We start from the raw sequence: 23,549 nt of genomic DNA, 5'->3' as shown, positions 1-23,549 counted from the left end.
AATTCTGCATTCAGCTGGTGGTGGCCCCAGAATCTTCTGAAGGGGATAGAATGCAAAGGATTTTTATTGAGGTCAAAAGTAAGATATGCATTTTGTGGTCTCCCTTTTGGATGATGAGGAATATCGCCTTAGAATCATAACTTAGGTGTTCTACAATGTGCCAAAAGCCCGAGAATATAGATTTTATAAATTGTCCCAACAAAATTAACATGTGCCTGGTAATGCCTTTATGGGGTTTTTTTTTTTTGTTTGTTTGTTTAGAATATGAAAATTTATTACTGTATTTCCACTGTCAAAATTTATGATCTTGGTCTTTCCTTCTTGCCTTTATACAGGGCCAAAAGGGACACATTGGCTACTTTGACAACCTTAAAGCGGACTCCAGGAAATCACCTACAGCATGATCTTTTCCACCAAATCCAGCAACCAGAACCTCATCGATTTCCTCAATGAAGTCCAAGCAGCCATCATTGGGCACGGAAGCTGTGATCTTCTTGCCGTTCTTGAGGGGCCGCACCCTGACACACTTCCTGTCAGCAGATTTGGCTTCAACCCCCTTTTCGAGGACAATCCCTTCGCACCAGAGGCACCTCCAAACAGACTGGCCTTCAGGACTGTGCTCAAGTGGGCTTTCTTGTACGGTCTCACGCCACTTCCGGTCCCGTCGGTGACTGCGGAGCCATACTGAGACCACGACGCTTGCCCATCCTGCGGGCACCCGGGCCGGAAGCTCTTTGTGTTCTTCATTATTTCTCCCTCGAACTATTCCGGCTACTAAATGGGCGCAAGCACTTTTTATTGTTCTGTTGTTTGTTTGTTGAGACGGCGTTCTCTGTGTAGCCCTGGCTGTCCTGGAACTCGCTCTGTAGACCAGGCTGGCCTCGAACTCACCGAAATCCACCTGCCTCTGCCTCCCCAGTGCTGGGATTAAAGGCATGCGCCACCACCGCCCGGTGCCAGCTCTTCATTTAAATTATTTTGAGCAGTATCTCTTCCAAAAACTGCATCACAATAAGAACTGCTTATCATCTGGCCGTGGTAATAACACGTCTTTAGTCCCAGCACTCGGAGGCAGAGGCAGGTGGATCTCTTGAGTTTGAAGACAGCCTGGTCTACAAATCAAGTTCCAGGACAGCCAGGGCTACACAGAGAAACCCTGTCTTGAAAAAAAGAGGGGGAGTGGAGAAAGAGAAAGAGAGAGAGAGAGAGAGAGAGAGAGAGAGAGAGAGAGAGAGAGAAGAAGAAGAAGAAGAAGAAGAAGAAGAAGAAGAAGAAGAAGAAGAAGAAGAAGAAGAAGAAGACGACCAAAAAAAGTGCTTATCTTTTTCAATTTCAATTTATTTTATGCAGTAGTCATAGCAGAACTTCTGTGAGACTCCATTATGTACCCTGTGGACCCACTGAGGGAGTTAACTTTGTTGAACAGAGAAAGAGTTTGATTCCAGTCAGGGTTAGATGTTTAATTACAACTTTGCAGTTTCCTTCCCTTTACTAAGGGATGGTATAGGATTCCCAGATGTAAATTAATTTTAATTTTCCTTGTCATTCTTTATTCCTCTGGCAACTCAAGGCTCTTGCCAAATATCTGTCCGGATCTTCTGGCCCAGGTTTCCTGGCAATGCAAAAGAGAACGGAAGTCGCTGGAGATGTCCTTTCTGAGAACAGACATGCAGGCTGGCAGCGGCTGGCAGCTTGCGGTTCTTCTGCAGTACCAGGGGGCCTGGGAGAGATTTCAGAGATGGCACATTTTGTCCACTGAAGATTTCCTTATTAAGACTTTCCAAAAAAAGGCACCCTGTATATCTCTTTAAAAAGAATTGCCTGTGGCCAGGCAGTAGTGGTGCACGCCTTTAATGCCAGTATTCTAGAGGCAGAGGCAGGTGGATCTCTGTGAGTTCATAGGCCAGCCTGGTCTACAGAGTGAGTTCCAGGACAACCAGGGCTACACAGAGAAACCCTTTCTCCAAAAAACCAAACAACCAACCAAACAAGTAATAAAAAGAGTTGCTTGGAGAATCAACATCATCTCTATGTCACATCCTCTCCCCTCAAGGCTTAGAGATGAACGCTTAACAAAGGCAGAAAGGTTGTAAGAGCCAGAGGGCAGGGAGAGTCTGAGCGAAGAACCGATCATTTCAACTAACCTGGGCTGTCTGTGTGTCTATGGAACGGAAGTTATCTGCTGAAGTTTGATGGACACAGCCATAACTGCCTCTCCTTGAATCTATCGGTAGCAGATAGTTGGGCAGTGAAAGGCAGGACGCCCTGAGCCCCTCCTCCTTCGGCTCTAGCCATCAAGGGCCCATTCTCAAGCAGGCCTAGTCCAGGTCTCCTCAGGTGAGTGAGCTGTGACTGCTAAGAGCTGTCTTGCCCAGCAGGTGACTTTCTCTAGCCATTCTCCATCTTCCACACCTCTGTTGTGGTGTTCCCTTAGCCTGGAGGGGGCTGTAGTGTGCTGTTTAGGGCTGCACACTCACCTGCTGCTCCTTTTCAGCACCTGGCATAGCCATGCGGCTCTGTTCACCAGCGATCACTGGAAAGAGAGGCTTGTCTGGTTGTTGCGAAGGATAACATTTACCTATGGGTGTCAACATAAATACTTAGAGGGCAGCTTGACCTGTGTGATCTCAGCTAAACAACTTAGCTAAGTCCCCGCTGCGGTCTATGACCTTCGCTGACAGAGGTCTTTAACTAGGCTTACAGAAGTAGGTATGTATTCCCTCCTGTGACCCACTCAATCAGAGAGCCTTTGTGGTGGCACTGCCGTACAGGTGGACACATCTTGTCTGGCAGGCTGGTCTTGTACATCACAGGATTCAGAGTTGGGCAGAGCATTCATACTTTTATTCCCCACATGTAGTAGAGTGCAACTAGGCCTCCATCCCTTACCTTGCACAAAAATTAACTTGAGCCGGGCGGTGGTGGCGCATGCCTTTAATCCCAGCACTCGGGAGGCAGAGGCAGGCGGATCTCTGTGAGTTCGAGGCCAGCCTGGGCTACCAAGTGAGTTCTAGGAAAGGCGCAAAGCTACACAGAGAAACCCTGTCTCAAAAAACCAAAAAAAAAAAAAAAATTAACTTGAAAAGCCAGGGTCATGTGCATGCTAAGCTGTACTCTAGCATGGAGATGCACACCCAGCCCTGCCAGGAGGTTTCCAGGGTGTGGTTCTAGCAGAGCAAAGTGCTGTTGAAGGGGAGGCGGGCAGTGAACGGCTTGAGAAGACTGGAAAACTGACAGCTGAGAATGTAAATTGCAATTTTAAATGTTAGCCTTTGTGGCTGTCTAAGAAGCCAAGGAAAAGTGTTGACAAACAGCCAGGCAGGTAACAGGATAATACAGAGAATACTATTACTCTCAAGATAGAAAACTCACAAATCCATCCACAGTGATTTGAATAAGATCAGCCCCCATAGGCCCATATATTTGAATGCTTAATCACCAAGGGGTGGAACTGTTTGAAAGGATTGGGGGTGTGGTCTTGTTGGAGGAGGTGTGTCCCTGGGGTTGCGGGCATTGAGGTTTAAAAAGCCAATGCTAAGCCTACACTTTCTTCCATTCTGCCTATGGATCAGGATGTAGCTCTCAGCCACTGCTCCAGTCCAGCTCGCATGCTGCCATGCTCCCTACCATGATAATAATAGCTAAGCCTCTGAAACCGTAAGCAATGTTTCTTTTTTATAATGTAAGCAATGTCTCTTTTTATAAGAGTTGTCTTGGTCATGGTGTCTCTTCACAGCAGTAGAACAATGACTAAGACACCATCTTGTATCATTTATAAGTTCCAAAATATATAATCAAAATACAAAAATGTGGGTTAAAATGATAGATATTAAACTCAAATAATGTAACTTTTTTTCCCCTTTTTAAACCACGGTTGATCCGATAATGTAACTCGGGGGAAATAAGTGTAGCATTGTGGAAAGGTACAAAGATCTCCACAGAACAGTTTCTGAGAGAAAAAACACGAATGTCTGAAGCAAATAAAATAATAGCATTTGTGACATCCTGAGGTGGGCATGTGAACTTTTCCTGTGTGAACGGCAGCCTTGGACATGAGCAATGAGACGGCCCTGAGTTGACGGCCATACGTCACTGCGGCAGTCACACCTGAGTCACACCTGCACAAGTCTGGTTATGTGCTTGTAGTTAGAGTGAAATGAAAGAGACATGTGATTTAGGGCCTCACAAGATGCCTCTCATAGTGGGTCCAGTGGACTTGGGTCCCGCGTTGGCCTCTGTAAGTCCCGAGGCACAATTTTCCTCAGCTCACCCTAAGGAAATAGTCAGGCTCAGGGTCCCTGAGGCACACTGATGGATTAGACAGGAGTCAGCACAGCCATCCAAGAAATAAATGACTATCGGGTGGGGGGGTGGGTTGCCGAGAGTTCACCAAGGGGGACTACTCTGCTCTGTGGGACTTTCCAAGCAGAAAACCAGATTAAAGGATTGTTAATCTGATTAATATGTACGTTAACACAGTCAATTAATCAGATATAAGGGTGAAAGTCCCTACCAGTCAGCCAGTGTTACTGACTTATGACAGGCAACTGTATCCATTTCATTACAATTAATTAAATTTGACAATTTCTGTGGAGCTGGAGACTTGTGCAGTCAGCTCCCCTGTTTCCTGAGACTCTGTGACACATTTAACCTCTAACCATGCTCTCTGGGATTTCTGCTTCTACAACTCCAAGAGTGGCAACACTCCTGAAACCAACACACTAGTGTGTGATAGGTTAGAACTTCCTGGGTCACAGTCACTTCCAGCCATGCCTGTATGTGACCCTGGCTGGGCCTGTGTCCCAGATCTGCTTAGCCGTACTTTATCAGTGGTGACGACATTGACTGACCCGGGGTAGAAGCGGCGGCTTCATGAGAAGACGTGGGAGAACAGCTGTGAGTGGCCCATGCACTTGAGCAGAATATCGTGGAAGGTACATTAGTGGAGACTCTTCACCTGCTGAAGAAAGCAGATGAAGGAGAAACCAGCGGGAGACACAGGCCTCCAGGCCATGCTCTCAGCTAGTCTCCAACTAGAGAGTCTAGAACTTCTCAAAAGAGCGCTGCCACGCAGGGACCACGCTCCCAACACACAAGCCTTTGGGGACACTGTACAGCCATTCTTAGCAGCTGGTGAAGTTATTCGCAATGCTGGTGTTTAATAGGAAACTGCTGTTACTTGGGATGGTGGGAGTTGCTGAACTATATTCCCAGACTAAAAATTACTTATTTGTGTGTAATAGCATATACATACAGTATGACATTTAGTAATACATATGAGTGTGTGGCAGAATCTCACTGTCTACTCCTCCTCTGTCATCTTCTTTGTTATAGTTAGCGTTCATATTTTTGCTGCTGCTGCAGTAGAAGTTACACGGGAGAAACCTTGGAAAACACATTCTGGGTTAGATTTCTCTCATTTTATCACAGAAGCCAATATTCTCCCCATCTTCAGGCCATAATTTCTGGCTTACTTGCTCATGTCAGCTCCTTGAGTATTGAGATTATCTCTATATTGTTTTATTTCCAGCACCTGGCACAGTGACTCCTACAGTACATGGAATAGTAGACATTTTGTTGGATGAACAAATGTTAGCCTAAGTGTTAATATAAAGTGAAATGAGATACACTGTACTAAAACTATTGTTTATTATTTTATTGTATGTGTATGAGTGTTTTGTCTATAGACCATATGCCTACCTGATTCCTGCAGAGGCCAGAAGAGGGTGTCAGATCCACTGGAAATGTAGTTATGCTGGTGCTGGGAATCGAACCTGGGTCCTCTTGAAGAGCATCCAGTACTCTTAACTGCTGTGCCATCTCTGCAGACCCCTGAAGCTGTCTTTCATTGGCTCATGTTGTCAGTGGCTCGACCCAACACCAACTTCCAGAGGCATTTCTCTGCCCATCTGAGTCTCAAATGCAAGGGAATTAATGACCACAACTACCTGTCACCTTCCACTAGACAGGTATATACAGTTCCCTCATGCCTCGGGTGGGATCACGCTAAGGTGAATGTCTTACATTTTGTTCCCAGGATTTCAAAGCAGGATCAGAGCCCAGCTACCTATAATGATAACTTCTTTAAAAATATAGGTGGTGGCACACGCCTTTAATCCCAGCACTCGGGAGGCAGAGGCAGGAGGATCTCTGTGAGTTCGAGGCCAGCCTGGTCTACCAAGTGAGTTCCAGGAAAGGCCCAAAGCTACACAGAGAAACCCTGTCTCGAAAAACAAAACAAAACAAAAATATAGGGGATATAGCTCAGTAGTAAAATGTTTTCTTAGCATGTGTGGGGCCCTAGATTCAATTCCATCACAAAAAGAGTCAGAGAAATACACACACACATATACATGTGCACATACTCACACATAGAGAGAGAAAGAGAGAAAGAATGTGTCTAGTTCATCTCATTTTGATCACATGCCCATCCTTTAACCAACCTTATTCTTTAGGTTTTCACTGGCCAAACTTAGGTGACATGTCAACCCTGGGAGTCAAGAGTAGACTAAATTTAACCAAAACTACAGAGATTAAAAATGAAAAAGAAGGGCTGGGCATGATGGTGCACACCTTTAATCCCAGCACTCAGGAGGCAGAGGCAGGCGGATCTCTGAGTTCAAGACCAACCTGATCTACAGAGTGAGTTCCAGGACAGTCAGGGCTACACAGTGAGGCCTTGTCTCAAGAAATCAGAAAAAAAAAATGTAAAAGAAGAGAAGAGAAGGAGGAGGGAGGATGGGAGAGGAAGGGAAGAAAGGGGGAAGGGGAAGGGAGGGAGGTGTGGGGGGATCTGGGACCACTTCCAGAGAGCACTGTGATCAGGTGAGAAATAGCCAAAGAGCAGTTATAGTCCATGACAGAAGGAGGGCTGAAACTCTCAAAAAATGAAAGTTTTTTCATCACAATTCATAGTTGATCTGAATTATTTATTAGCCCTTCTGAGGAAATAATATTTCTCTGTTTTAAACTTTTCCAGAGAGCCTAAAATGAAAGATTTCTTTTCCAAGTAAGATAGATATTTTTCTTTGATTGGAACATGATAACATCTATGCCCAGTGAGGCCAGAGGCCACGCATTTGTCTCTTAGAAATGTATTGAAATATTATTCACCTCTGTAAATATACCTGAATATACAGGATTTCTCAAAATAATACTAGAAGGAGAGTTCATAAAGAAACAAATATTTTGAGGATATGGCCCCATAAATTTGAGGTGTCAGCAGTTCAACACACTTGAAGTTTCTCACACGCAAAGTCCAAGGTGTGGGGTGCAGAGATCACTCAGTTAGTAAGGGCTTACTGTTCAAGCATGTGGACCTGAGTGTGATCCCTAGAAGTCATTTTTAAAAGCACAGGTACTGGAACAGATGGATCCTTGGTCTCAGTAGCTAACTGGTCTACCCAAATTGGCAAGCACCAGCTAATGAAAGACTCAGTCTCTAAAAACAAAGTAGACAGCTCCTAAGAAATAACACCAAGTGGGGGTGGGGTGGGGTGGGGTGGGGGTAGGGGTGGGGGTGGAGGTGGGGTGGGGATGGAGGTGGGGTGGGGGGTGGAGGGGGTGGGGGTGGGGTGTTGAGCATACCAAGGTGGCTTGGCATTGGTGGGATTCTGCAGCCTGACTCTGGGGAAAGCCCAGGCATTGGTGGGATTTCACACTCTGGTCCTGGGGTCAAGTCAGGGTCAGGGCGTTTTTCCTTGGCCCTTTTTACCCTACAACAGTAATGAGTTCAGTGGTACTGAGCACATTTACGCTTCTGTTCAGTCATTACCATCAACTACACCTAGAAGGTTTTGTCATGTAACCTGAAATTCTATACCCACTACCCACTGAACACTAGGTCCACACTCACCCCTCCTCTGATCCCCTGGTAACCATTATTTTATTTTCTGTCTCAAAATTCTAAGTACTCCATAGGGGTGGAAGCATACTGTATGTGGTCTTTGTGACTGACTAGCATACTTCACTGACATAGTGCTACATTGTAGCAGGTGTCAGAATCTCATCGCTGTTTAAGAATGAATAATATCCCATGATGTATAAATACTTCATATTATTTGTTCATTTGTTGACAATCACTTGATTCTATTTTGTGACTACACTTGAATATACATAAATATACAAATATCTGAGACCCTGCTTTTACTCTTTCCACGAATCTGCTGGCTGACATGATGCTTTTGTTCTTATCTTAATTTTCCTGGAGGAAAAAAAAAACAGCTCTTTTTATCACACCATTGGCAGTATTGTGTGCCCCGCCCCAACCCCATGCTGTGGTATACTCTGGTGTTGGTAGAATCCGCTGTAGATGTTGGGTCCCCCCTAACATTCTCTGTGCTTCCTTGACACAGACTCTCTCAGTGAACCTTGAGTTTGCTGGTTTATGACTGGGCTGGTGACCAGTGATCTGCAAAGCTCTTCTTGTCCTGAGCATCTCCCCAGTTCTGGCCATTAGTGTCTTAAGCAATCACAAGGGCTTATAAGTAAACAAATGTTTCAATCCTATGAGTTGCATGTAGGCAGATGGAGCCTGCCTGAAAATTGTCTAATCCCAAGCTGCCAAGCAGTGAGATCAAAAATGCACAAACTTTCCCCACCACTTACACTGCTTTTCATAAACTATCAACAACAAAATGTCTCAGTTTTAAAAATTCAGCAACTGAAACCAATTTCAGTCTCCACGTATTGTTTGTTAACATAAGTGATTTTTTTAAAAATATTGCTTTATTTTTAATAATCCTGTAAGTCAAACTTTGTCCTGCTGAAATAGAGCCTGCCCACAGTGTTCAGAGGAAACACATGGTCGTGAATGGGTGGTTTTGCACGTGGCCGGGACGGTATGTTCTACACTGAATTGAGTCTGCGAGGATTCAGTTTGCATCCCTAATGGTTTCACTGCAGTCATGCCTCAAGGCACAGGAATAGGCTGGATTTTGTATCACTTTATTTTTCTGACTCATGGGGGAAAGGAAGATTGAAACCCTTTCTGATTTGGAAAGAAGGAATGAAGTTCTCCCTCTGCTCTCAAATGCTTCCCATTTCTCCCACATCCTGAGTGTCACTGGCCCTGACAGGAAGGCACTCTCAGCCCTGAACTCCTCAATGGACCACTAACCTTTTCTCTGAGAAGCCATATTGAGAAAGGCAGTGCAGGCCCTGGCAGCAGCAGTGCCCTGTGCGGAGGTCACTCAGCAACAGAAGTCATCTTGTGTGGACCAGGAGACAATTAGGGGCCAACCCTGAGTCTGAGCTCCATTCTGATGAACCATGGGGACATCTTCTATTTGAAGTGGACACTGCATCCCCCATGAAAGGTTGCAAACTTACCTCAGAAATGATCTATGGCTCAAAGTCAAACCATGAAAGTGAGAGTCTTAAGCATTCTTCTTCACAGTTTGCCTCAGTTAGGTGCTTTGCCAGCCTCACAACTCAGAAGGAATCACGTGCATCCTCTCTTCCATCTCTGTGGTGATATGCTTTCAAGAGAGACAGATTAGAGAACACCAGGAAACATATTTGTTACCTTCTCAAATGGAGGGATCTATGCTGCCCAGGCTGATGGAAGGTCATGCAGACTTCCCACATCCATCCATAACTGACCTACATGGTGAAAAGCTCTTACAGGCCAAGCCTCAGTGGCACCAAATTGGCAAGAGCTTCAAGGCCACCACAGAATAACTGCCCCATGAGCCCACTATGCTCTGCTTGCTTTGGGCACGAGTCCTGATTTCCTTATTTAAGACACACAAAGCCTCCTCAGTGTTTGCCCAAGAACTCCCCAGGAGACAGAACATCAGGGTCATTGCGTCCCTCAGCAACTCCCACAGGCCTGGTTTCCAGTCTCACCGCTTCACCCCAGTGACCAACCCAAGGGCTTTGTCCATCCTGAAATCATCTGACCTAATGTTCTCCCCTCTGCAAGAGGATCTTACAAAATTCCACAAACTGGTCTTGAACTAGCTCTGGATACCAGACAATCCTTGAACTCACTATTTTCCTGCTTCATCCTCCAAGGAGCTGCGCATGTGCCCCGAGGTCCAGCATCGTGTGCCATTTCAAGTGTTTGAATTAATACGAAGCAGGTCTACTGCATGTGATAGCTCCGGGTGTTTTCTTCATATGACTAACTTCATTGCCAGGGGATCTCTCAGGGTAGTTTAATCAAGGCATAACTGTGCTAACATTGAAGAAAAGTTTCAACAATTAAATAAAACCAGCATGCCAGAATGTATATGATTCTTTTAAAAATGAAAAATTCTACTTGTTACTAGCAACCACTTAACAACCCCTGCTAATCAGTTCACAATTAATCCCATGAAATAGAGAGAGAAAGATGGTATCCGAAATCATTCTTATTTGTGGCCAGAGATCATGACAGTTCTTCTGACAAGTCCTTTGGAATCTTGTGGGTAATGTTTAAAATATCAGCATGCCAGAGCTGCCCCTGCTTGGAGGTGAAGGGGACCCACCAGCTTGATAGTTCTGTGTGAGAACATAGAATTGAAATGTTGAGTCGTTTGTAGTTTCTGGGGTTTTTCCCACGCCCCTGCCCCTGCTTTTCTGATGATAGACAGCTCAGAGCTATTAGGTTCTAAGGGCTCTCAGTGTCCTTCAGCGGGTCCTCCTACAAAGGAAGCCACTGTGACTCAGATATCTAAGATCAACCCAAATCCCAGTCAAACGGCAGATCAGAGAGAGAGCTTTGGCTTTATTCACACGTTTTTATAGCAAATAGATGAAGCCTGCTTTTCAGAGCCTGTGCTTTCAGATAATGAGAATACAGTCAGTGACTTTAAAAAATCCATTTATTTTTATTATTTGTGTATGAGTGTTTGCCTGCCTATACATATGTGCTAGTGCTGTGGAGGCCAGAAGAAGATCCTGGATCCCCTGGACCTGGAGTTATGAGTGACTGTGAGCCATCATGGGGTGCTGAGAACCCAACCCAGGTCCTCTGCAGATCAGCCAGTGCTCTTAACTGCTGAGCCATCTCCCCAGCCCTCCTCAGTGACTTCAGTGTCTTCATCTGTTGTACCCAGGGTAGCTTCAGAAACCAAATAAAATCAGTTTCACCAGTTCAGCATCTGGATCTTTCCAAGCAGAAGGGAGAGCCCTGTTCTTTGCATTTTGTATGTTTCCATAATTATCTCTATACGCAAATATTTCAATATACCACAGAACTTTCTGAGAATGTGTGATTGGTATCCTAAGAAAGATTTATTAAGTGGGGTGTGTGTGTGTGTGTGTGTGTGTGTGTGTGTGTGTGTGTGTGCTGGAGAGATGGTGCAGTGGTTAGGAACACTTGCTGCTCTTGTAAAGGTCCTGGGTTTGGTTCTCAGCACCAACAGGGCAACACCTGCCTATCACTCCAGTTCCAGGGAATATGATGCCCTCTCCTGGCCTCCATGGGCTCCAGTCCCATACATGGTACATATACACATATAGTCATTTACACATACACATAAAGCAAAAATAAATAAATCTTTTTAAAAAACAGAAGTTTTGTTCAGAAAGTGAGACCACTTAAATCTGCCATCTTACCAAGAGGCACACCATTTTACCAAGAGGAATGCCTCCTCTCCCTCCCACTCAATCTGTGACCTCCTCTGGCTCCTTTTGCACAGCAAACAGCAACCAAACTATCCTGGGCCAACACCACCACCTACTGGTCATGTCCTTTTAAGTCAGTGACACTGCTTTAGCCTATACACAAGCCGTGTTCTCTCACTCTAGCCTCAAAATCCAGTGATCTGTGTTGGGAATTTCTCCTCGGTGAGAAGACTGCTATCCTATCTCGGACACCAAGAGGAGCCGCGGCCAGCACTCTTTGCTGTAAGTCACACCCCACACAGCCTTGCTTCCTTTACCTGATCTCGTTCCTTTCCCCAGCATGCAGATGCCTCCTGTGGACTGGGGAACTCTATCATCGCCACAAGTCCCACACCCCTTCGAATGAACTCAGTCTCGCAACCATGTTATTCACTGCAGTCACCTCCTCCTTCCTTCTTGACAAAATCTGCTTGCTTAGAAGTCTTTCCCTGTTCCACCACACTTTCCTTCCGTTATCAGCCATCTACTGACCTCGTGGTCACATCTCACTGACCTTGTGGTCACATCTCACTCCTTGAATATCCAAGCCTAATGTACAGTCAGTCTCTCCAATGCTGATCTAATTATTGATGGTTTCAATATCACTGAGAAGATCCTTGCAATAATCTCAGGTCTCAGGCTACTGATGTCCTCTCCTCTTATGATCTTGCTTATCACAACATCTCAACCTGCTCTTATAGTCACACCCTAGGCCTTATCATTATTCTTAGTCATAACTTCCTTATAATCCAATTTCAGATCCATACAAACCCATCGTCTCCCATCGCTCCAGCTCACTCTAAATCACCACAGAAGAAACACTTACCATTCACCCCTGCCTGAAGTTAACGTTCTGTAATCATATCTCTACAGTTCAATATGGTGATCAATCACTACAGCATATCCCAACTCAGTTCTTTCTCTCCCACCCAGAAACTTGTTTCCAGTTAAACACAAACTCCCACCCCTCCCCACCTGTGCCTGAATTGTGGAAACTTGCCAAAAGAAAATCTACCCTTTGTTTATTGATAAGTAGAGTCTGACTACAGAAAGGGAATTGTACTATGCTGGACACTTTCTTTTTCCAGAAGTATTTTGTACCTACCCTTATCTATCTATCTATCTGTCTGTCTGTCTATCTGTCTGTCTATCTATCTCTATCTCCTCCCCTCTCTCTTCTCTCTTCTCCTTCTTCTTCCCTATGTCTTTGTCTTCACTCTAATTTGGTCTCACCACAGTGGCCTAACTCTCGAGTTCACTAAGACAGGGCGCTGAGAGGGACTGCCCTCATGTCCTCCCTGAGTGCACATGACTCCCCCACCTGATGCTTACCTTTCCTCCCCACTGTTACTCTGGACAAATTCTGCTCCTTTGCGGGGAAAGGGAACTTTCTAGGCTGTTCCATGTATATGGCAATCCCTTTGTCATCCCCTCGCCCATCTACTCAAGAGCATCCTGTCTAAACCTGCGCATCTTCTCGGCTGTATATACTTTGCTAAGTACTGTATGATTTTTCTGCTTTCTTTCATAACACAACCTTCAAAGCTGTGGGCTGCACTTACTGACTGCATGCCCTGCCCCAAGAGTTCAGAATCGGTTGTAGCGGAGCTTGCATCCTCTGTCGACACTAATGGTGACATCCATGTCTCATTTCCTCTACTATGAGCAGCATGCACCTCAACTGGTCACTCCCTTACTACAATACTTCCTTTTCTCGTCTCTTTTTGGTCTCCCTGGTTCCCCCGTCATATCCTTGCCAGTTCCTCCTAACATACCAAATGTCCACACTCAACAGCCTTAAAGTATTCAGTGGTCAGACCTCTCCTATATATATATTTGGTTTTTCGAGACAGGGTTTCTCTGTGTAGCTTTGCACCTTTCCTGGAACTCACTTGGTAGCCCAGGCTGGCCTCTAATTCACAGAGATCCGCCTGGCTCTACCTCCCGAGTGCTGGGATTAAAGGTGTGCGCCACCACCACCCAGCAGACCTCTCCTTTATACCTGTTTATTCTTTGGACAATTTTGTCCTATTTTTTGGCCTTAAATGCCACCGGCCAGTGAAGCCTCCAAATGTTGGCCTATATTCCACACCTCCCTTTAGAACTCTAAACACATATGATCAACCTCCTGCTTTAGCACCAAATGGAGGACTGATGGGCATTTCATGTGTGCCATGTTCCACAGGATCTGTGTGTGCTCCTCACCCCACATTTGCTCATTTGAGTGCACATAACCATCCTCCCAGCTTATTGTCAGAAGTTTTCCTGGTCCCATCTGGCCCGAAGTCAAGACAAATCTCTCTCACCCACCAGTCCTGAAGCTGCTCAGACCCAAATAAACACACAGAGATTTATATTATTTACAAACTGTATGGCCATTAGCTCAAGCTTATTACTGATTAACTCTTACACTTAAATTAACCCATAATTCTTATTTATGTTTAGCCACGTGGCTTGGTACCTTTGCTCAGTTCTGCCTTCACATCTTGCTTCCTTTGTGTCTGGCTGGCAACTCCTGACTCAGCCTTCCTCTTCCCAGAATTCTCCTTGTCTGCTTGTCCCACCTATACTTCCTGTCTGGCTACTGGCCAATCAGCATTTTATTTATCAAACAATCAGAGCAGCACATATTCACAGCATACTGAATGACATCCCACAGCACCAGTGAGTTCCTCCACTCTCTTCATTTATAATTTGACACTCCTAAGCGTCCATGGAAGTAGAGTTTATCACCCTCCAATCCTCTTTCTCCTGGGAACCACATCTAGTTCATCTGAATCTTGCTTATTCTTATTCCAATAAATGTATAAACCACTTCTCAGCAGCCTGTTGTTATTACCTTCTTCAAGCTGTCAGTGTTTCTTGATGGAACCACCTCATAACTCTCCTCCATTCCCTGCCCATGCCTGTACGTCTCAATGTAAGAGCCTGCCACTGTGCGTCAACTTTGCTCAGAGTCACTCCACAGTTCCTGCTATGACTGTGGCCAGTGTTGTTCGACCACCACCACATAGCATCATTTCACCTCTCTTCCTTCCTCTCTTGGCCTGGACTCCTTTCTGCTCTACTCACTGACTGTGCTCTGGCTCCAGGGCCTTCCAACTCACTCCATCCTGGGATGTTGTCTTAGTTAGGGTTTCTATTGCTGTGATGAAACACCATGACCAAAAACACATTGGGGAAGAAAGGGTATATTATTTAGTTTACACTTCCAATATCAAAGTTTGTGTCATCAAAGGAAGTCAGGACAGGAACTCAAGTAGAGCAGGAGCTGATGCAGACGGCATAGAGGAGTATGACTTACTGGCTTGCTCAGTCTGCTTTCTTATTGGACCACACACAATAGGCTGGACCCTTCCCCATCAATCACTAATTAAGAAAATTCCTTACAGGCTTTCCTATAGTCCCTTCTTATGAAAGCATTTTCCAAACCAAGGCTCCTTCTCTCCAATGACTCTGTCTTGTGTCAAGTTGACATAAAATAAACGAGAGCATCTCTTCACATTTTCTAAAGCTGTGCTCTGCCAACAAATCCCACCAACACCACTGTACACACAAACATCTTTTACATCCCACCACTGCCCTGCGTGGATTATTTATCTTTCTTCTTTTAAAGACTGCTGCAGGCCTCAGGAATATATCATAAGAACTCAGCTGGTTATGGCAAAGTCACTACCTGGAGGGATCAAGGATTTCCTCCAGAGGAAGCCAATTCCAAGGAGTTTTTGGTGTTACTTGGCTTGTTATATATCAGCTGTCTTCTGTTATGGAAATCATGTGTGCTTTCATAGATTTCCCAATTGACTTTTCCCTAAGAAGGGCTAACAGTATGGACTGATCACTCTTTGGACATACACATTCCAGGTATTTGGAGAACAGCCTCAGGAAATGCTTCCTTCCCCCCAGCCTATCTGTTTCTCCCCTTTCAGCACTGGAATCAGATCTCTCCCTTAGCCACATTCAAGGACTAACAGAAATAACAGTCAAGACCACCACATGCTAGTCTCCTGATTTAAGGTAAATTCTACAATGAGACATAGCCTAGGTCAGGTGGATGTTAAGTAATAGCTTTACACAATTCAGCTCGGACCCTCCTTTCTTACAGCCTTACTAACTATATAGACCTCTAACTCCTTACCTAACCACTTCTAGGAATATTTAGATAACCTTCTGTGCTAATAGCTATGCTCAGCTCAAACCCCAGTTCAAGCCTCCCTGTAATTATCATCACTGGCAGCATCCAGCCAGGTCCATCCCCAGATGGAGGAAAGTACCTTATCAGAGATACCTCTGTACTCTCTAAGAACAGACTTAAGCATCCAGGCTACCTGTTTGAGAAGGCCTGGCGGATATGCCAATTAAGCTTTACTTCCTCCTTTCCCAAACTTTACCTCTAGTTCCAGATCTCCCTTTAAGTATCACCAGAGGCATCTAGCTGTACACAGGTTGCCTAGCGACTGAGCACACTTTCCCCCACCCTGCAGAAAAACGGCAGATCGCTTGGACAGATAGGAACCACAGGAAAAAAGAAGGCAGTTTTATTTTCTCCCATTGGCCTAGCAACTTACAGATTTTTAACATTTTCTACCAATCACATTTAAGACTATAGTGGAGCACATAAGATCCCTCTTCTTAGATATTACCCTAATTTAGCCTTTAGTTAATTCATTAGTCACTTCCCCTTTGGGTTGCAAATGGTAATTAACTATTACTGCCTCTGTGATTCTTATCACCCCTCCATTTGACACTGGAAGCCTGGCTTTGCACTGCTAAGGGAATACTGCTTGTAAGTGTAAATATACCAGGACTCCCAGGGCACGGGAGGATGGAGAAGAGAAAAGAGAATGGAAGAACTAGATGGGTAAGAACTTGAAAGGAGCAAACTGAGATGGGGAAGAACTAGATTGAAGGGCTAGAAGAGAGTACTAGAGGAACAAGATGGAAGATGAGGAAGAGCCAGATGGGGAAGTCCTAGCTGGGTAAGAACAAGGTAATAAGAACCTGGATGAGGCAGAATTAATACAAGAGGATTAAGATAGAAAAATAGAGGGAGCAGTAGATAAATATAGAGAGAAATCAGGCAAGAAAGGAGCTAGACATGAGAACAGAACTGAAGCTGTGTATAAAGGATGTTACACCAGAGGAACTAAAGCAAGTGGACTATAGAGCTCGGTGTGCTGAGATTCTATTTCCCAAAAATAGTCCTCACCGTTAGTAGTTCTCTCTCCTGGGCCCCTGGGATGTATAATATTAAAGCTTGTCCTTCTAATATTATACAAGGAAAGGCAGGGTCTCATCAGCTCTTTTTTAGGCTCAGGGAGCATCACCAAGGAAGAGGAGTGGAAAGAACGTTAAGAGCCTGACAATGATGGAAAGGCTGAAAAAACGCCATCTTCTGGACATGGCACAGCCGTTACGTTCATGAACTCACAGCCGCTGTGCTTGTCAACAGTCATGGATCTGGAGGGGCTTATGTGTTTCTACCCTTCCCTGCTGCTGACACACTGGGGATGGGGTTACCACTGTCTTTAGTTGCATACCCATTGGTGAGCCCCCGAGGCTCCCACGAATACTCCTAAACGTACTGTCGTATGGACGGTCCTGTGTATGTGTAACAAAACAAAGCAAGCAAACCAAGAGAATGTAGGAAAAGGATTGATGGTGGAGGGTGGACAAGAGTGGGAGGAAGATAAGAAAGGTGGAAGGGGGAGCCCAGCGTGGTGGTGCAGCCTTTAATCCCAGCACTTGGGAGGCAAAGGCAGATGTATGTATCTCTGTGAGTTCAAGGCCAGCCTGGTCTACAGAGTGAGTTCCAGGACAGTCAAGACTACATAGTGAGACCCTAAAAGAGAACATTCTCAAACAGGATGAATTTTAATGACATAATTATTTTCCTGTCTGGCTGAGCCACTGCAAATGCAAGAGGAGAACTAAGAATGTACCTGCATGCTGCGAGTGTAGACAGTTACCCTTCACACAAAATAACTAAGACCTCTCAATTATACTGTTTGTTTTTGTTTTTTGTTTTTATTCTTTTCCCCTTCAATAACATGATTTAATGTTGAGACCAAGACATTTTATAGAATTAACCAGATAATCAACTAGTTTATAGGTAGTACTTTATAAGCAAGTCACTCCAAAATAGAACCCCGACCCCCAAATAAGACTCCAATGCTAAGACTCAAAGGAGGAAATTGTCCCAGTTGTAAAATATGCAGGCAGCAAAATTCTGCTTGATATTGCTTTGACACCTAAGCTCTGTTCTGCAACTTCCTACCTCTGAATGGAGCCCTAACGTGCAAACAGAAAAGTCACAGTATAAGGCTAACAGGAAATTGTATCTTCTGAGAGGTCAAATTTGCTGAAACTTTTGAATAAGGCACAAAAGGGCAGGAAGACCAAAGAGCCTGGTGGAATCAGGACCCTGTCCCCTGAAGCCAATGGTGGAGTGGAGAATAATTTCATATCCTCATGCCTGGATTTTAAGTGCAGAAAGCAATATGCTGTGGTGAAAATATGGGACATAAATTTAATAAAATGAGTTTTATGAACCAGGGCACTGCTGGGCTTCCCTAATTAAACTTTACCCTCATGTTAGGGCAATTTTCTTCTTTTTGAGACTAGACTATTCTTTATTTCTTGACTCCCTGTCACTCTTTTTACCAATAAAGCAATTTTTTTAAAAACCTATGTCCAGAGCTCATAAAGGATGCTAATTTGTCCACACTCCTGCACTGTCAAAAGACGTATAAAATAAATATATATCCTAGAAGGGAAATAAATGAGCCAAGCATCACTTACCATTGCGACTGCCAGTACAACTTTCTGGATCTCTATTAGGGGAATATTCTTTTTAATGTGCGAAAATAATGTTTGTCTTTAGAGAACATTTAAGTAAAATGTTTTAGATTAAAATATTAACCTAAAAAAAAATTAACCTGTAAGACCCAGAGAAGATGTCCCTCAGAGATCTTTGTTATTTTATTTATTAATTTATTCAAATTTTGTGATCATTGGTGTTTTGCTTGCATGTTTTTCTGTGTGAAGGTGTCAGAAACCCTGGAACTGGAGTCACAGGCAGGTGTGAGCTGCCATGTGGGTGTTGGGAATTGAACTCTGGTCTTCTGGAAGAGCAGCCAGTGCTCTTAACCGCTCAGCCATCTTTTCAGCTCCTCTCAGAGATCTTTAAATGCATTCTCTTATGTCAAAACTTGTCACTAATCCCGCAGGGACAGCTAAGACTACTTCATGAAAGTGCCTCAAAATGACTCTCCAGCACCCACAGCTGGAACTGCTCCCTGCAGGGAAAACAGACTTGTCATGCAAGTCACTGTAAACTATCGCAAAGAAAAAGATCTGTGTCAAGGCTCACCATTAAACTATCCTCTTCAGCTACTAAGAAGCTAGCCAGTTATATGCTGAGCACCACGCAATAGATAAAGCCCCAGAGTCAAATCGTCCTCCCATAGTTTGGGGCACAACACACCTAAAAATATCGTACAAACGGCTTTGTCATTGCTTTAGCTTTTGACTAGATAATAGATATTCAGGAGAACATCAACAGCAATGAGTTCTAGTGCTTTCAACGATATTTGTGCTGTTCTCTGGGAGAGGTGGAACCAGGGGTACAGCAGTGCTGATTCTCCATGGCGCAAGCCCCTAAAGACGAGTGAATGGTATCACAGCACAACCCCCAAGTCGACTTCTTGAGGACATGGATTATATTCTATCTGCTGAAATTCCACAATGCCACTGGGCTCAGGAGATAGCTCAGTCACTAAAGGGTGTGCCATATAAGAATGAGGACCGAGTGCAGTTCCTTGCCACCCATGTAAAAGTGGTGTTGCATGTCTGTGACCTCAGCACTTCAGAGGCAGAGATAGCAGGTCCCCTGGAGCTCAGTAGACAGCCAGTCTGAGTCTGTGAGCTCTAGGTTCCATGAGAGACCCTGATTCAAAAATAACAGAAGAGAGGAAAAGGACTGATGAGGATATCAACTACTGGCCTCCACATGTACATGCACACACACGGACATGCATCTGCATGCCCATGTGCACAAACATGAGTGTATGTATACATACGCCATGCACACGTACGCATGCCTGAGAAAGAGGGAATGTGATACGATTTTGGCCACAGCCTCAGACTTTTTCTTAGAAAGCTGAGACTGCTGCTCGTCTGCACCCTGTTACCTAGCACGCCACCGTTGTCTACTCAATACTTACGCCTTCCACTCAAGCAATGAGTTTTGAACAACAAAAAAACCCCACATAGATAAGGACATACCTCAACCTCACCTCGCCAAGATCAGGACTTAAGGGTGCTTATGGAATCGAGAAACAGGGTGTAAGCTGTAGAGATGAGTGATTGGAGGTAAGGAAAAGTGAAGAAAGCTGTGCTGTGTGCCTGCAGAGTAAAACTTCATGGCTTTTCCCAGAATGAATGTTCAGAAAATTGTGAAGCATAAAATTTTTATGTACAAAAAAACACCACAGTTCCTAACAGGAAACAGTGTGGGCTGGGCTGTCTTTCAGCAGTGATGGTTGGTGTTGTGTGGCATGACGGCAGTGTGAAGTGTACCTAGTGGATGTAAGAATCAGACTGCAGCGAAGTTGGTAAGGACGCCACAGGCAAGCGCTTGTGGAGCCATAATGCACTTGATTCTGAATTAATATTTAGCTGTCACACAGTCACAGTCCTTTACTGTTGTCCAGTTCTCCTAACCCAGTCACGTGATCCCATATGGGGTGATGATTCACAGTTTAAGGAACTTTGATCTAAAGCTGTTGGGACAGTGCTGCCCAGTCTGTGATCCCTAAGAGCAGCGATTAAGTGAGCAGCAAGACACTGGTGATGCTGAAAGACCTGCTCACTTTTTTTGTTTTGTTTTGTTTTTTCGAGACAGGGTTTCTCTGTGTAGCTTTGCGCCTTTCCTGGAACTCGCTTTGTAGACCAGGCTGGCCTCGATCTCACAGAGATCCGACTGGCTCTGCCTCCCTAGTGCTGGGATTAAAGGCGTGCGCCACCATTGCCCGGCAAGACCTGCTCACTTTAACCCAACCATTCCAGGTACACTGGGTGCCACATTACATAAAGTTGTTCTTGGTGACTTAAACACTGCAACATTCCTTCTTCAAGCAGAGTCATGAAATGGCCCACCTAATATTAATGTGCATTTACTGGTTATATTTCTCATGAAAATAAAATAACTACTGGGACTTGATCATCCTGAAGGATGTTCAGAACTGTGTACTAAGAGAGTGGAATCAACCTAGTAGTGGTGGTCAAACCTTTAATCCCAGCACTCAGGAGGCAGAGGCAGGAGGATCTCTGTGGTGATAAATTGTGTACTCTAATAAACTTGCCTGAGGATCAGAGAACAGAGCCAGCCACTAGATTAGACATAGAGGTCAGGCAGTGGTGGCATACACCTTTAATCCCAGCACTTGAGATCTCATGCCTTTGCTTGGGAAGCACATATGCCTTTAATCCCAGGAATAATATAGCAGGGCAGAGAAAGGTATATAAGGCATGAGGAAAGAGGAACTCACTCTCTTTAGGCTGAGGATTTTGTAGAGGTAAGAACTAGTGGCTGACTGTTCTGCTTCTCTGATCTTTCACCCTGATATCTGGCTCTGGGTTTTTTATTAAAAGACCATCTAAGATTCAAACAACACCTGGCACCTAGATTCAAACAGCAGATCTCTATGAGTTCAAGGCCAGCCTGGTCTACAGAGCGAGTTCTAGGACAGCTAGGGCTACACAAAGAAACCCTGTCTTGAAAACAAAACAAGCTGGGAGGTGGTGGCACATGCTTTTAATCCCAGCACTCGGTAGGCAGAGCCAGGTGGATCTCTGGGTTTGAGGCCAGCCTGGTCTACAGAGCGAGACCCAGGATAGGCAACAAAACTACACAGAGAAATCCTGTCTCAAAAAGACTAAAAATCCAAAAAAAAAAAAAAAAAAGAAAAAAAGAAAGAAAAAAAAAAAGAAAAAGAAACAAAAATAGGAGGCAAAAGAACTTGGAAAAGGGAGTTCTGTTCATCACCATTGCAATGTTCCTCCCAGAAATAAAGAAGATTTTGAATACAAACCCAAATCGATTACTTGCTTGAGGTGATATTAAGACTCTGAACAGCATAATGCCAAGTGATGCTTTAGGCAGAGCCTTTCAGCATCCCAATATAGGCTGCTTTAACTTGCTAGAGCAAAATAGGACAATTCTCAAAGTGGTCCAGTGTTTAGAACTATTTTACTCACTATTTTAATAAACCTTTGTTTATGCCTGGAGGTGCCATTAAATTACCAGCCAGACATGAATCTACAGCTTGCTGGGGACTGGAGTATATTCAGTGGTTATTCCCAGGTGTTTTACATGGGGATCACGCCTCTGTGTGCTTACAGCTGCTGGCCAGGAGATTTCATTTAAAAGGGTGTGCCTCATTGGTATCCCAAGATCTTTTTATCAGACAGAGAGACAAAGAGCTCTTTATAACATGGATCAGCTCCTCACAGTAACAGGCTTTTAAAAATATTTAACTCCTCTTCAGAAAGGCTTTTTGTGAACAGTCAGAATAGGTGGATTATTTGTCTTTTTATAATTTGAAGAAAGGTGATAGATGCTGACTAGTACACTTAGTGATGATGCTGACTAGTCTGGTTGGTGATGGATAATGACTAGTACTCTTGGTGATACTCTAACCTGTGGCTCAGTGCTTGGGCCACAGTCCAAGAGTAAGATCAAGTGGCCAGATGTGTCTGACAAGATGGCCCCAAATATATCAGGTGAAATCTGTGCCAATTACCATGCTCTCCAGAAATCAACCTCAGTCTTCCTGTGAGACATTACCTAAATGGTTTGATACGTTAACTTCAATCAAAGGGTTTAATAAAAAATTTAGACTATAGGTATCATGTATCAGTACAATGCATGAATTATATTGAATTTATTTGATATGTGATTTTGATTTTTTTCAGTGTTTAAATAAATAAGAATATCTCCAAGCTAAGATGTACAGCTCTAAATCTTTTTTTCCAACTCCTTAATGCAAGTCAGAGAACAAACATTCTATCAATGATTTTTTTTTTTGTTGTTTGTTTTGGTTTGGTTTGGTTTGATTTTTGGTTTTTCGAGACAGGGTTTCTCTGTGCAGCTTTGCACCTTTCCTGGATCTCGCTCTGTAGACCAGGCTGGTCTGGAACCCACAAAAATCCGCCTGGCTATGCCCCCCAAGTGCTGGGATTAAAGGCATGCACCCGGCTTCTATCAGTGATTTCAAATGCATTTTTATTCTGCTTGCAAGTGCTGGAAGCAAATATCACAGCAGTATGATGAAAATCAGAAACAGTGCTGGCAAAATGGAGCCATTTTCTCTGCTAAATGCAGTGTAGACGTTCTCAGCTCGAAGAACTGAAGTGGCTGCTGTCTGGCCCCTGGGAGTTCTTGGCTGTAGTTCTCCTTGGACATTTGGCATAGCCTTAGAAATGTGGTTATTGAAGGCACATTTCCCCCAGTTTAAAATACAAGTGGAAGGGCTGGAGAGATGCTCAGCAGTTAGAGCACTTGCTGCTCTTGCAGAGGCCTCACGTTCCGGTCCCAGAGCACAGTAGGCAGCTCACAGCTGTCTGTAATTCCAATTATAGGGAATCTGATGCCCTCTTCTGACTTCCTCAGGCATCAGGTACACACACAGTACATCCACCAATTAGATCCCCAGTGCTGTGTGAAGCTAGTGTGCTGGAGCACCCCTGTAATCTAAGCACCTCTGAAGGGAAGGCAGAAAGTTCAGAAGTTCAGTTATCCTCTGCTACACAGTGAATACCTAGGCCAGCCTGCCCTTTATGACACCATGTCTCAAAAACAAAACAAAACAAATAACCTCCCAAATTGCTTTATCAAATTAAAATTATTATATCCTACACAATTCCTTCTTATAAGAAAAAAGAATGCTCTGCCA

General features: G+C 44.3%; 1 pseudogene; it reads right to left on the bottom strand.

Moving 5' to 3' along the window:
* Positions 1 to 299: 299 nt before the first annotated feature.
* On the bottom strand, positions 300 to 707 carry LOC114709201 (annotated as a pseudogene).
* Between the last annotated feature and the right edge of the window lie 22,842 nt (positions 708 to 23,549).

This window comes from Peromyscus leucopus, chromosome 5 (assembly GCF_004664715.2).
Source record: "Peromyscus leucopus breed LL Stock chromosome 5, UCI_PerLeu_2.1, whole genome shotgun sequence".
NCBI classification, from domain to species: Eukaryota; Metazoa; Chordata; class Mammalia; order Rodentia; family Cricetidae; genus Peromyscus; species Peromyscus leucopus.
This window is presented reverse-complemented; position numbering and strand designations above follow the sequence as displayed.